The sequence below is a fragment of the Miscanthus floridulus genome, chromosome 3, assembly GCF_019320115.1.
Source record: "Miscanthus floridulus cultivar M001 chromosome 3, ASM1932011v1, whole genome shotgun sequence".
NCBI classification, from domain to species: domain Eukaryota; kingdom Viridiplantae; phylum Streptophyta; class Magnoliopsida; order Poales; family Poaceae; genus Miscanthus; species Miscanthus floridulus.
Genome location: NC_089582.1, coordinates 71,714,039 through 71,729,255, shown reverse-complemented (window position 1 = coordinate 71,729,255; position 15,217 = coordinate 71,714,039). Strand labels below are relative to the sequence as shown.

Below are 15,217 nucleotides of genomic sequence, written 5' to 3'. Positions count from 1 at the left end.
TCTCTGTAGTAGCATCCTGCATTGAATATGTCTATAATATTTGCAGTTTCTAATTCTTCCAGTTGCCCTAGAATCTTACCTTTGTCGACCATCGGAACAGATGTTAACAATTGAGAAATTTGTGACTCTACCATTTTATTAAAGCTATGTTGATTTTTAATGGCATTAGCAAAGGTATCCATTCTATTATTGATTGTTTCTAGCAATTTATCATTGGAAGCTACCTTTTTAGGCATTTGATCCAATAATTTAGATTGGCCAGCAACTAAATCTCTTAAAGGTGTACTGAAATTGTTATTAAAATTATTACTAGAGTAATTACCTTGATAGTTACCTGAGTAGTTGGGCCTTTATTGCTGATTCTATCCTTGATTTTGAGAACGATAGTTGGTATTATTGTTGTTGATGTAGTTCACATCCTCTTGAATTTCTGGACAATTGTATCTTGAATGTCCTATGCCTCCACACTCTTCACATGTCATGCGTGCATCGTGAATGTGCATCACTTCCTTTTTGTCAACAACTCGATCTTCGAGCTTCTTCATTAGTAGGTCCATCTTGACAGACAACATGTCTACCTCTTTTAGTTGGTGCATACCACCTCTCTTACGTGGCTGAGCTCTTTCTTCATTCCAACGTTGGTTGGATGCCATCTTCTTGACAAGAGCTGTAGCATCTGCTATAGTGAGTGATAGAAAAGCACCTCTAGCAGCATCCATAGTTTCATGGGTACTACTAGTGAGCCCATGGTAGAAGGTTTGCATTAAGAGCCAATTCTCCATCTCATGATGAGGACACTCTGAAATGTAGTCTTGAAAGCATTCCCAAGCCTCGGGGACTGATTCATCATGCTATTGCTGAAAACTCAAAATCTTCCCACGCAAGGCATTTGTCTTGCCCATGGAAAAGAACTTTGCTAGGAAGGCGGTGGAGCAGATATCCCATGTAGTATTTTTGTCTTTGTTTGCGTAGAACCACTGCTTTGCCTTTCTAAGTAGCGAAAATGGGAAAAGGCGGAGTAGAATAGCATCTCTGGTCACTCCCCTAATGGTAAAAGTGCTACAAATCTCCAGAAAGTGTTGGAGATGTGCACTTGCATCCTCGTGCGCTTTTCCATAGAATTGATTAGATTGCACCATGTTGATCAAAGCTGGCTTGAGCTCGAATCCATTCTCTCCAACATCTGTGGTTGGTCCGGTACGGATATTGGCGGTGGTTGGAGCAGAGAATTCATGCAGCAACTTGTTAGCCATAGCTTTGAACTGTGGTACAGTGCTAAACTTTTCCTGATCTGATTGACCTCTGAGACTGAAAGTGAAACTTTGTTGAGCTTTGATCTAGTCCTTCTTAATAATGCTTTTGGATTTTCAATGTAGTTTTTTGGTAGGTCAAAACCTTTTATACATTACCCTGCATAAGATACACAAGTAGACAAACCAAGGGTAAGCCTGTTTGAGCAGAGATATGGTTTACTCAATCACATCAGTGCAGTGCAAATGTTTTACATCCTCTTTTGAATAGCCTTTCATCTTCCCCGGCAATGGCGCCAAAAATGCTTGTTGGCACCTCTAACACTACCACCACACCCAGAAGGGTGACAGCGCCAGAGGTGCCCCTTTGGGAGGTATATTGATTAGCTAGCCACTTGAGATCTATATAAGCCACTTAATTATTACCTAAACTTCTAACCTGCTTTACTAGGCTGTCATCCCTAGTGTTGAAGCTAAAAGTTATTGTAGGCTCTATCTAATATTAGCACTAAGCATTAATTCTATCATTTTATGTGACTTAAAGAATAAGATAAGAAAAAGAGTGTATCTGCAAGCGCACAGATAATTTATACCATTGTAGCATTTTACCCTAGAGTATTCCAGGGGTCGAATTTATAATTTTACCCATGGGAAGAGATGGCTAGAGGATCATAAACATATATGGATGCACAATGCACATGAAATTCAGAGTAACCAAATCCCTCTCCTCTACTCATAACAGGATTAGGTGATAAATAAGGATAATGATAATAATAATAATGATAACTATCTCAAGTCATAGCATATACTAATCCATCACTTAGAGCACTCCAACCTATAGCATTAGCGAGAATAGAAAGAAGCACAAGAATATTCCTAGTTATCCTAATTATATGTCAATGCATACTATGATTAGTACAATTACACCTAGCAATCATGGCAAGAGTACTTTATATCTACACACAAGGGACAATACTCAGGAAGAGCAAGAACAGAGCAAGTCTTCCAAAGTAACCAAGTCCTACTAAACCTACATTCGGGGGATGGAATACAAAGGACTCAACGGGAGTATTACTTCCGCGATCTACCACACTACCCAGAATGTAGGGTGCATCCACAGGTAAACAGAGTCTAAGCACCATGCTTACACACTGCCAACCACTCACCCATGATATCAAAGAGTGAGCGCTATATGATCTCATACTTCAAATATAAAGATAAACTAACTATGCTAAGCATATAACCAAAATAGACAATGAACAATATAATTGAGAACATAAATCTATTAAGCAATGTCATATCAATTGTAGCTAGCATGAATAATTATAGAAAGATACAAAGAGAGAGGTTACAGAAGCTTTACCAAAGCCTCCCTCGCAACGCGGTCCGGAATCCAAGACAAGCTTGACTCCTTCTACTTCTACTCTAAAAGGCTAGGCCCTTGAATTGGTGGAGCTCTAAGGAGATTAGGGTTTCTCGCTCTAGATTTGAGATGGAATGAGAATAGTGATCAGGGTCTCCTCTCCCAGGGGCCTAGGGTCCTGAATATATAGCCCTAGGGGGTGAACCGCAGCCCTTGGATGAAACCGACTTCATCAACGGTGGAGATGGAACCTCAAAGGCGGTGTGAGGCCATAGACACAATCCCCTGGCAAGTGGGCCCTGCTAGGGTTCGGCCGAAGGAGGAGGGGTTCGGTCGAACCCACCCACTGACAAGTGCCCCCCCCTTCGGGTGACGTGTCCCTCGTGTCTTCTAGAGTCTTCCAAATTTACTTATGCGATAAAATATCTTTTTGAGCCTGAGATTCTCTATTTAATCTTCTCTTTTTCTGATAACCCCCTGCAGAACATAGATCTACCAAAACTTGTGGAATTTTGTCAGATAAAACCCTATCTCTATGTTGGAGTTTAATATATATCCATTTTAATGCTTAGTTGATGGGTAGAACCGATAGTTATCTACCATCAACAGAGCTCAAATATTACAAAAATTATAGTTCATACTTGATAATAAACCACAGAACTTGAAAATGGCGTACATGAACATTCCAACCAGTCAGCCATTCAACACTTGTACTCCATCAAAGGCATCAATAAGAGCAAGAAAGCAGGCTCCACTGCTCCAGTTGGCCATTCCAACCATCAAGCATCAATAACAGTACCACTATGCTTAGAAATAGCTAAGGCACCGATTTCTGCAATAAGTGATTATGTTTCATTTAGTACTCACGGGACTCATGTTTATGAAATAAGTGATCATGATAAATATAAAGATAAACTTTATAAATTATTACTTAGCATTAAAAATTACCTTCCTCGAGCTTGGGCAATGCTTCTGTGGCCTCTTCAATAGTGACGTAGTTATTTCCACGAAGCCAATCATTTGTACAAATGAATCGCTCAATGTCGGTGTTATGAAATCACCAACAAGTAAATTTCTAGATGCGTGTCGGGTTAGATGGTGAGACAAAGAGACACAAGAATTTATACTGGTTTGGGCCAAATAATCTCTATGTCCAGTGTGGTGCGGTACTCGTGTTTCTTGTCTTCAAACTTGCCAGGGGGTATACAAGCTTGGTCGAGAGAGGGAAGTGCTCCCAAGTCTCTGAGTGTGTGTGTGTGGAATGAGCTATTGTTCGGTGTCGAGTAGAGGAACCGGGCCTCTCCTTTTATAGTCCAAGGGGAGGCCGTTACATGTTCTAGTAGTGAAGGAGAAGGATTGTGTGTCGCTGATCACAAAGGCACAAGGGTAGAATTCTTGGAGGAGACGCCTCTCTTCTCGTATCTCATAGCACCGCTCCGCATATGCCACCGGTAACCCTACCTTGAGCCTTAAGTAGTGTCAGTCGTGGTAGGGGCCAGTCCATCTTCGTGCTGTCTCAGTCATGATCTTCATGATCGCCTGCATGCTGTCAGAGAGTGGTCGGGGTAGTCCCTGAGCATAGCATGGGGGAAAACAACGAGTCCCCGAGCATGACCGTGGTTAGGACAGTCCCCGAGCATGAGAGGGGTCGGGACAGTCCCTGAGCACGACAGTGGTTGAGACAGTCTCCGAGCACGAGAGTGGTCGAGACAGTCCCTGAGGACAAAAAGTGTGTCAAAAACCATATGCCACTATTATTTATTTCTACTCCCCTTCTTCTCTTTTTTTTCTGACAAGTCTAGTCTGACATGTTTAGTCAAAAAAGCTGACGGGTGTGGCACGTCGGACTGCTTTCTGTCCTGTCAAGTAAATAGTTGCGTGGCACCTATCAACAGGTGCGTCAGCATGGGCCCTCCCACACTGGCAACGAAGAGGCGTAGTTATTGGTGTAGATCTCAGAGCAGAGTGATACTGTAGATGTGAACGCAACCGCCTATGGCACACACACACGTCCCCCAAGAATCTCGAGCAGATAAAATGGCATAACCCTTGGGTTAAATGCGGCGTGTGAGAGGATAGTTACCATTTACTGAACCCCGTTGCCATTCACAACCTCAGTTATCGTCTTCCTCTCACCAACCAGCCCTAAACAGATCCGTTTGCGCCAAACACGATCACCACCACCAATCAATCCGCCGCCACCACCGCTGCCACCACTGCTAAACCCTCGCCGCTGTAGAATAGTGGCGCGCTCCCCGTTCACTAGCAAGGCTAGAGCCAAAGGCGGGAGAGGAAAGGAAATGGCAAAAAGCAACGCAAGGAAGGGGACAGAAATCATGGCGAAGGAATGGTGGAAATCGAAGAGCAATGAACAAACCATTGAAGATCTCGTCGCCATGGGGGTGCTCCATAGCAAGGAGCTCACTAGATGGCGTGCGTCGGAGGGCGAGAGCTACCTCGATCCCCAACCCGGTGAGATTGTGGTCTTTAAGGGTTTTTTCACACAGGGATTCAGGGTTCCGGTGCATCCGTTTCTTTAGGGGCTCTGTCAGTATTTTGAGATTGGGATTTGCAATCTGCATCCCAATTCAATGCTTCTTGTGTCGACTTTTATCCTTTTGTGTGAGGCGTATGGAGGATTTCAACCGCACTTTGATTTCTTCCATCACCTGTTTTGTTTGAGGAAGAAAGGTACCGGTGGCTCAAAAGTTGCTGGCGAAGTGTACCTCAACCTCCATGATGGTATGAAAGCCAAATACCTGCATTGTCCATGGAACACATCGCTGGACGATTGGTACAAGCGGTGGTTCTACATCTGTGAGGAGCCAGACTCGTCCACCTTTTGTGATGTGGGATTCATCTTGGAGAAGAAAGCGAGCTGGATAGACAAGCCGGAGCACTTGGTACAGATCCAAGCAATCTTTAGTTTAATCCCGTGGGCCAGGCTAGACGGACCCAGTGTTGTCGGGAGTTTCCTTAGCCGTCGGATCCAGCCCTGCTAGAAAAGGGTGCACCCTGGGTACGAGTACTAAGGAAAGGCAGACCCGACCAGGATGCGCAAAGAGGAGCTTGACCGTCTTCAGGTGAAGACAAGGATCACTGAGCTATTCAACTTGGCGGATCCAGGTTTCCACAGGTTGATCACCATCGAGCACGCCTTCAAGCTTGCCCGACCACCGCCCAAGGTAAGAAACCTGTACATTGTCTTGCAGCTTTGTAATGTGATCTGGACTACTGCAATTAACTGTGTTCACTCCTATTATGACCCAGATTGATGCCCGAGATAGGGCGATAGTGTTTATCTCATGCCCCTAGGAGTAGAGTGGCCTGAGGAGACTGGTCTTGGAGACCAGGAGACGCCCTAGCACCTTGTCAAGGACGAAGACGAGGAGGTTGACTGGGTCACCCTCGAGGACAAAGATGAAGTAGGTGCTAGAGCGATTGGTAAGCGGCTGGCCATATTCAAACAGTCAAAGAAAAGGTCGAGGGCCATCCACGGTGGTGGAGCCATAATCATCAACGACCCAGAAGAGGATCCAGAAAGAGATCCGGAAGAAGACCTGGTAGCCAAACGCCATCGAGTGATGAGGTCGTGGTCGGACGACGAGGAGGAGGAGGAGAATGCGGATGCATACCGCCTCAAACCCCGAAGGAGATGGCAGTAGGGACCAATGGAGCAGAGGGCATCCACACCGCCTGGGGTGCCACCGACCACCGAGACACAAAGAACTAGTAGCGGTGGTGTTGAGAACCAAGGCGCCGGGCCGGTGTCGCCTGCCGGAGGGAACCAGAAAACCTCCACACAACAGGCGAGCCAGGAGCGGCCGAGAAGGCGTGTCTTCTCCGTGTCGTTCTGTGTGTTGAATTTGTAAGTTTCTATATTGTCGTAGAAACTGCTAGTAGTTGATAAGTGTGAAAATTGTTTTATGAGTGTCGCTTGCATGCACTAGTTCGACATCAACAGAGAACCCAAACTAGCTGGCCGGCAGTGGGGCGTCGCCGCCGACAGATGCGATGGAGGCTCGCGAGCAGGCCATGCGTCAGACGGCTGAGCAGTAGACAATAGAGGAACAGCCCCCGACCCAAAGACCGACGATTGAGGAGGAGGCTGCAGATGAGCCTGCAGGTGACCAGCAAGTGGCTGGTCGGACAACGGTCCCCGAGGAGGTAGGCAGGGAGGCGGTAGAACATGGGACCAGTGCACCGAGTATGAGCTCTACCGGAGGCAGTGGCGTGGCACCGACGACCACCGAGTAGGGAGAACAACGACAATCGGAGGTGCTGCCGCTTGCCGAATCCTCCAATGTTGCTGCCCGTGGGAAAGCTATGCTAGTCTCGGATGCGGTTGAAGCCGGACCAGCACCAGGGCCTAAAGTTGAGCCCGAAGAAGAAGACAATGTGATTGAAGAGGTTGTGGGCCATCCTCAAGATGGCCGACAACATGCATACATCGCGCGCTGGCGCAATGACCAGTGGGTCTTCCATGAGGAGATCCTAGAGTCAGAAAAGACCAAGAGAGTAGAATGAGCGGCAAGACAACTCATGACCGAAGTAAAGGTGAGCTTCTCATAGTCTTGTACCGTATTGTCTTGTACTTGCCGTAATTTGTTTATATACTTGTCGGTGCACAGAAGGTGATGAAGATGGCGAAGTACTGTAAGAGGTGCTTCGACCAAATTGACGGGATAGTTGCCACCAATAAGGATCTGACGGCGGAGGTAGACCGACTTTGTTAGAGGCTCGAAGCTGCCGAGCAGGAAAGATCGGTGCAACAGTCCCAAAATGCCAACATCATCCTCCAGCTCAGTCAAAAGGAGCAGGAAAGGGCAAGTAAGTGGTTGCCTTATGAACCCAAGCACTGACAAGTGTTGTTGTTTATCTGTAGTATCAATGTGTACTACAGGCTTAGAAGCTGAAGTGGTCCGTCTTCGAGAGGAGAACACTCATGTGGTCGGGGAGTGTGATCGCCTAACAGAGGACAACAAAAAACTGGTGCAAGACCAGGTGCAACTCCGGGACCACACATGCAAGATGGTCGAGGAGCTAAAGAGTAAGTTTTCTAACCATCTTTGTTTGTTTCTATTGGCACCATAGTTTGGTGCGTTCTGCGGTCTAACTGCATGTGTGGTTGCAGTTGTAAACATCAATGCAAAGAAGCACCTTGAGGCCATGATGAAGGACTGGGACGGCTGCAGGACACAATGCCAGGAGGTCGCTAAGGACCATGATACCTAGAAGGGCCAGTGCCAAGAGGTGGCGAAGGGCATTCTGCCGGTCCTCGACCTCATCAACCCAGAGCTGGCGGAGGATACAACGAGAGCACTACAGCTGGGGTTGATCGAGAAATGCCGAAGGGCATGGGGATGGTTCCATGAGTTTGTGAAGGAGGCAAGCAAGTATGTAGGCACACATGTGCTAAGCATGGTGCATGCTCACTACCCCCTGATCGACCTCACGTGCCTGGAGGCTGGATACCCAAAAGAGGTGGATCCAGACAAGGCCGACGAGCTACGGATTGCCCAGCTAGACTTGTCGGCGAAGATAATTAGGGATATAAACTTGTGTGGGGGTGCGACTCCACCCGTACAAGGAATGTCGTCGATAAGTCAGTGCCAGAGTCCCCGAGGACTGAGCACGAAGCCAGGACCAGCGAGCAGTAGACGCCGCGTGCCCCGACCAGCCATTAGTTTAGGCTGGAGCTGTAGAAGAAGACGTAGTTAGCTTATTGTAAACTTAGACCTTTTCAGGCAAGCTTGTAATAACGTATTTGTATATCAATGTAAGCTTGTTTGTTTTGTAAAAAATGTGTTTAATCTCGGATATCATGTTGATGTAACTAAGTTAGAACGTGTTAATGTTCTGTTTAGTTGTACCAGTTTAGTCGACGCATCATCCTAAAAAGGTTTGTATGGCTCTGGTTTGACTTGTGGTCAGGGTGTAAGGTGTGGAACCTGTGCACACGTAAGAACACATAAGTCGAGCCAGAGAGCGCCTACCGACCACCCGTAGCGTAGAGAGCAGATCTCGTGCACGCGTTGGGAGAAGCCGGAGACAGGGCCTGCTCTGAGAACCCGAGAAGGAATGGTGGTCGGTTTTAGCTGGTAAGGTTAGAGTAAAAATAGACTTCAAAGTGACACATTAGAGTGGTCGGATAAATCATAATTGTCTTATTGAAATAATTCAAAGTACAAGAGAAGTACATATCTTTTGATGGCTAAGGATAAAATCGCCTAAGCTTGTCGATGTGCCAGGAATTTGGTACGTCCGTGCCATCCAGGCGTGTCAGCCTATATGACGTAGGGTGTGTAACGTCCTTGATCATGAAGGGTCCTTCCCATGGGGTTGCAAGCTTGTGCATGCCATCTTGGTTCGTCTTCCATTTTAGGACCAAGTCATCGAACATGAAGAACCGCTCCTTGACATTTCTGTTGTAGTACTTGCGCAAGACATCAAGGTATTTGGCTGTTTGAACGTAGGAGTCAAGCTACCGCTCCTCGACGCAATTTACTTCGAGTTCTCGTGATTCGTTGGCCCTGTCCTCATCATAGTTTTCAACCCTTGGCGATCGAAAAGCAATGTCTACCGAAAGCACTGCCTCGGCACTATAAACCATGAAGTATGGGGACATGCCAGTATTGCAACTGGGCTAGGTTCTGAGACCCCAGACCACAACTGGTAGTTCCTTGATCCATCTTCCTAGAGCTTTGTCATTTTCCCTGTACATCCTTTTCTTCAGTGCGTCCAAGATCATGCCATTAGCCCGCTCGACCTATTCGTTAGCTCTAGGGTGCTCCACTGAGACATACTTTACTATTATGCTTCTTTCATCGCATAAGTCCTGTCGATGTTTTACCACCGATAGCCTGCCACGGGGTACCCGGGACAGTTGTTCGGGCTTCGGCGAATAGTGGAACTCAGCGATTACGCAAAGAGACTCATGATTTATACTGGTTCGGGCCCTCGACTTGGTCGAGTAATAACCTTACATCCAGTTTTGGCGTTAGCCTATTTGCGTCATGTTGCTTTGAGTATTGGGTATGTTCAGTCGTTTACAAGGGATATCCTCACCAGCCCTTTATAGTCCAGGTGCTGGGAGGAGTTGTTTGTTTTCTACTCGGATACAAGGTCAGAGTCCTAAGCTATGCTTCGGGCGCCTTTCCTTGTATAGTCCGAGTTGGAGTTTTTGGTCTTGCACGTTGCTTTGCTCCGTGTTCTTCTTGGCGGTTGGGCTGTGGGCCTTATTACAAAGGTCCACTTCTCTATAGTACGGTCTATGGGGGCCCGTAGGGTTCCCCATTGACAAGCCCCCGAGCATTTCATGATTGAGCTTCAAGGGCCGAGTTGTTGTAGACTTGATCCGGGTTCTTCTTGAAGTGAAATCTTGAGATGGTCTTCTTTGATTCTTCTTTATATGCACTTTTGCTAAAAAAAAGTGCACTCAGCGAGTGCAGCCCTCGTGCCTCTTGCTATTTGGCACAAAAAGCTAGAGGGTCTTTCTGTCTTGATGTCCTCTGAGTTCTTTTCTATTGAGCGTGGTGAGTGCAATTTTGCAAAAAATTGCACTCATTGAGTGTGGCCCCCAAGCCTCTTGTTTTTTGGTACAAAAAGCTGGAGGGTCAAAAATAAAAATGTACTTTTGTGTGGTGGGTACTTGCAGCCCCCGAGCCTTCTCTGGGTTCTTTTTTGTTTGAGAAGAAGCTGGTAGAAGGTTCTTGATTTATGTTCCTTTGGTCTTTGTCGTTTGCTGGTCATGGATGGGTTCTGTATACCCATGTTTTGAGCATCTTCTTTTACTTTTTGTCAGGAATCTTGCTTTTGAGCACTATTCACCTTTGTTGCTTTGCTCTTTTGTTCTTTTCCTCTTTCTTTCTTGTGATCTTCGGCCTCGCTTGCCCTCGGCTTGTTATAAATACCTTCTTTGTTGGTTGTGGCTCTGTCTTGAGTCAGACATTTCTTCTTCAATTCTTTTCTTCATTCATAGCTATGCTGGTGTGTGAGGTTAAGCAGCCCCTGGGCTTTTGTATTCTTGATAACTTTCGTGTTGGTAGTTAGAAGAGTTCTTGTGAAAGGGGTTAGAAGCAGACTAATCCCTCAGGGAGATTTTCCTGAGAAGTTTGAGGGAGCAGGTAGAAGAGTTCTTATGATGTGGCTTCCATGCTTGCTCTATCTGCCTTTCAATCTTCAGGTTGTCACTGTTGTCGGTCCTGGGTTGGCAGATGTGGTGCTCTCTACTTTCTTGGTGGTCAATGCTTGCACTTAACTCCTGTTGGTTGACCCTAAGTTGGAGTTGACCCTATTAGTATCCTTATTCAGGACATGGCTGTCTCCTTGTCCATAACCCGGGATTTGCTTCATCCTCTGTGGTTGTAGTGTGTCTGGGTTGTGTTTATTCTGCAAGGTTTTAACCAGGGTTCTCCTGTTCTTTACCACAGTGATTTTTCTGTGGCCTTGGTTTTATCTCTGTATTTTGTGACTTGTGGTCTTTTGTAGTAGTCGCATTCCTCAAGGTTCCTTATCAAGGTATTTAGAGACTCCTTCTTATTGTCATTCTGTAAACCATGTAATCTTGTATCCTTGTAATTGAGAAGATGAATGTATTCTCGAGTTTCGTTTTGTCTTGATGCTTGTTTTTCTTGTGATGATGGGTTCTTTCCTGGGTGTCCAGGTTGTTTCTTTGACTGATCCTTGCTTCTGTTAATCTGGCTGTTAAAGAATTCAATGCATGTCCTCACGGGCTGTACTGTTGTTGTGGCATATTCTCTTAGATATGCTTTATCTTGTACTGTGACTGCTCTGGTATGTACTGTTCCCTTGTGGTAGTCAGGTCATGCCTGACTTTTTCTTAGTCCTTGTGACTCATGAGGATTGTCCTTTTAGAATCTTATTTCTTCCTAGACTTGGTGTATGTGCACCTGTTGTTGCTCTATAAATACTTGCCGGTCTGATGCTTCTTGTTCTTGTCTTGCTTGTAGTCTTCTCTCTATTTCCTTGTAACCATGTGTACTGTAGTTTGCGAACATGATGAGCCCCCGGGCTTGTTCTCTCTCTTCTATCCCTTCTGTCAGTAAATGGTGTAGGCCTTGTGATCGAGACTAGTAGCAGGCTAGTCTCGAGGTGGCATTTAGTTGTAAGGGGCATTGAAGCAAATGGTGTAGGACTTGTGATATGGGTGGTGCATGTTGCGCTGCCTGGTGTTCAAGTGCCTGCCCTCTATCCTTTTTGCTCTCCTTACAGTGATGATCGGCACGTGGTTCGGCTTGTTCTTCGATAGTCCGTTGTAGATCAGCCATTGTTCTGTCTTCTGCTGTGCCATCATGGCTCAGTCCGGTGTAGATCAGCACGTGTTGGGAGGAGGCACCGAGTTCTTTTGTCAATCTTGGATGACATGTGGGTGCCACCTCTGCCATCTATAGCAATCTGGATGTGCATCTTTCCTTTGGAGAAAAGTACGTCCAGGTTGTTTTATCCTGCTTGGCAATATCGAATCTTGGTGCAGAGGGTTACAACCTCGAATTCCACTGGGTTCTTTGCTGCCACTCAAGAATGATTTCCTTTGATTTCTTTGTTGAATTTATCATATCTTGTACTCTGTTGTAATCTCAATGTTCTCCCAATTAGGAAATAATGAATAAGATTATCTCTGCTGAAGGCCGAGTTGTTTGCCACTGTGTCCGAGTTCTTCTCTGTATCTGCATACTTTGGCTGTAGTGTAGTGTTGTTGTCGACTTGTTGTACCCTTTTTCTGCGTTGTTTCCTTGTCAATGGTTTTGGCATCTGACCATTCAGATCTGCATGGACCGTTGCTTTCCTTATTCGTTGTGCATGCCATTGATTGCGGAACAGTAATTTTTTGTAACCGTTACATGTGGGCTGTGTATTTTTCCTTTTATAAAATGATTGTCCTATTACTGTTGCTTCACTTGCCTTTGCGGTGAAAAATTCCCCAATCTTGAGAAAAACCCTAGCATTGCATCCGCCGCCTCCAATCTCCTTGCTGTTGCTGCTATATTTAGCCCTTGCTCCCGATTAATGGTGAAGAGGAACAAGGGCAAGGGTGAGTTTGTTGACGAGGAAGAAACTCTCAAGCAAATTGACAATCCCGGATTCATGGCTATGAGGCGGATGCAGAAGCAGTTCTCGAAGCCAACGACGTAGGAGGCGGAAATGGACTTGCTGGTTGCCCACGGGCTCATCCAGGAGAAATTTCTTTCTAATTTCTCTTTCTCTGGTGAGCATTTGATTCCGTCTCCTTCTCCTGATCAGTCTATTCCTTTTGTGCGGGCAGGGCTCTATTATCCCATGTCTGACTTCTTGTTAGAGTTTCTTGGATCTTATTAGATTCAAGTTCATCATCTTACCCTAAACGGGGTTCTTTTTCTATCTGCCTTCACACATTTTTGTGAAGTTTTTCTTGGAATTCCACCTTGTCTTCTTCTTTTCCGCTACTTCTTTTGTATGTGGCTCTCTGATTCTAAGAATCCTCCCCTCTTTGGTTGTTGCCTCATTCAAACTCGTCAAGGGGTGACTTTTCCTTCTCTTACTCTTTCTGATTCTGTTAAAGATTGGGCTGAAAAATGGTTTTATGTCCCAAAACCGGCTCCTTCTTTTTCTTCTGATCTTTCTGTGACTCCGAGTGCTTTACCTATTTGGAAGGATAAGCTTTTTGCTGCTGAAACTGCTACTCTCAAGCCTGTACTCACCCGAGTTAAAGTTTTGCAGTAGTTGAGCTTAACTGGTAACTGCATAGTTGCTAGTTTTTTACGTCGCCGGGTGTAGCCTCTTATGTAGAGGGTGCATTTTGGTTTTGAGTACACTGGTTCTTTAGATCCTTCTCGGCTTATTTTGGATGCCGAGTTGTCTGAAGAAGTCGTCCTTGAACGGTTGGGGTGGATTCTTAGTGGTGTCTCAGTGATGCCCGCTCGTGTGGATGAGTATGATGCTGCTCACCCTCCTCCTGAGGTATGCGTATGCCTTCCCGAGTTCTTTTTTGTTGTTTATGATTTGCATCTGTTGTTGACTTTGCCTGGCCTCTTATTGTAGGGTTTTGGCCGAGCTTTTAAGCTCGAGATAGCTATTGCTGGTGGTGGTGAGGCTGCCGTTGAAGAGCCCGCCAAAGAAAAAGATGAAGATGATGATGCTGTTGCTGGTCCTGCTGTAGTTGCTACCACCGGGCGGGGTTCTTCTTCTGCCAAGTTTATTACTAGCTTGTTTGAAGGTCAACACTCCTATGTTGAGTATGTTCCTGATCCCAGAATTGCTCAATATATCTTGTCATCTAGGAAGCGGCGAACTGAGGCTGCTTCTAAGCAGTCGTTGCCCAAGAGGCGATGCTCAACTCGTCAACATTCTTCAATAGGTAATATTCTTGTAGGTGAGCTTGTGCTTAGCCTTTCCTGAGTTGTTTTCTTTGTTTTGATTTGTCTTGCTAATCCGAGCTCTGTTTGTTGTTTTGATAGAAGGTCAGTCTGTTGCCTTGAACGAGGTGGAGACTGAGGATGAGGTCCTCTTGACCACTCGGCCGTAATTCTTCTGCTGTAAATTTCCTTTTGCTTGTCTTTTTGCTTATTTCCACAATAACTGAATTGCTTTTTTCAATATAGTCGTGAACCGGCACCCTGTGCCCCTTCTGTGATAGTTGTATCTGCTTGTGTCCTGGGGGCCATCCCAATCTCTTCCTTTGAGGTGGTTGAGGATGATTTGTTTGATGTGCCACTCCTAAGTCTTGGCTTCTTGGGGGTGGCAGGTAGCTTCAAGAAGGCTATTAAGTAAGTTCTGGCTTCTTTTCTCTATGTCTTGATAATTTTTGCTTCTATCTTTGATTAATCCAAGTTCTTTTTTCAAATGCAGGCCTTTTGAGGATGCCTCGTCTTCTTTAGCCCTTGGGGCTAAAAAAACTTTACAAGAATCTGCTGTTGGTAAGCTCTTGTTTTGCCTTGCCTTTCTATCTTTTGTATAATTTATGTATCTTATATCCTTATAATGCTGCTTTTTGTAGCTTCTCCTCCTCGTGTTGCTCCTCTTGAGCCACATGTTGAGGAGCAGAATGTTGGAGCCCTGGTGCCCTCTCAGGAGGAGCACCGGGTTGTGGATAGCCCTTCGGGGATTTTTGCTACTGCTCGTTTGCCGTCTGGGTCATCCCTTCTGGATGTTCTTGAGGATGCAACTCGAGCTGACGAGATAATGGGTGAGGGTTCTGATAACTACCCTCCCCCTTCTTCTGCTGCTGAAGCCGGTCAGCCATCAACATCTGGGCCGGGTGCTCTTTTGCTAACTCGGACAGGAGAGGAGATGGCTCAGCTTGGCCGAGTTGAGCGGTTGGCCAAGTTGGTTTCTTCTTGGGAAACCTTTTCTGGTGCTTATGGCGCCGAGCTTAAGGTATCCGAGTTCTTTTTTGTCTTTCGATATTGGTTTCTTCTGCTTCTGTCTCACACATTTTGCTTTGCAGTCTTTACTTCAAGATCAAGATATCTTGTTTGGTCCTCATGAGGCGTAGTTTACTGCCATTGCTGAGGCCAATTTGAAAAGAAAGGAAGATGAGCTGGCTCAGGCTCAAGTTGTCCTAGCTTATGAGAAGGAGCAGCGTGCTCTGACAGAGGCCGCCCTT

General features: G+C 45.8%; 1 non-coding gene across 1 annotated transcript; it reads left to right on the top strand.

Annotated features, from left to right (window-relative positions):
• The first annotated feature begins 780 nt into the window (after positions 1-780).
• On the top strand, positions 781-887 carry LOC136547678 (small nucleolar RNA R71). The gene has a single exon (XR_010781643.1). It is a non-coding gene; the product is annotated as a small nucleolar RNA R71 (small nucleolar RNA).
• Positions 888-15,217: the final 14,330 nt, after the last annotated feature.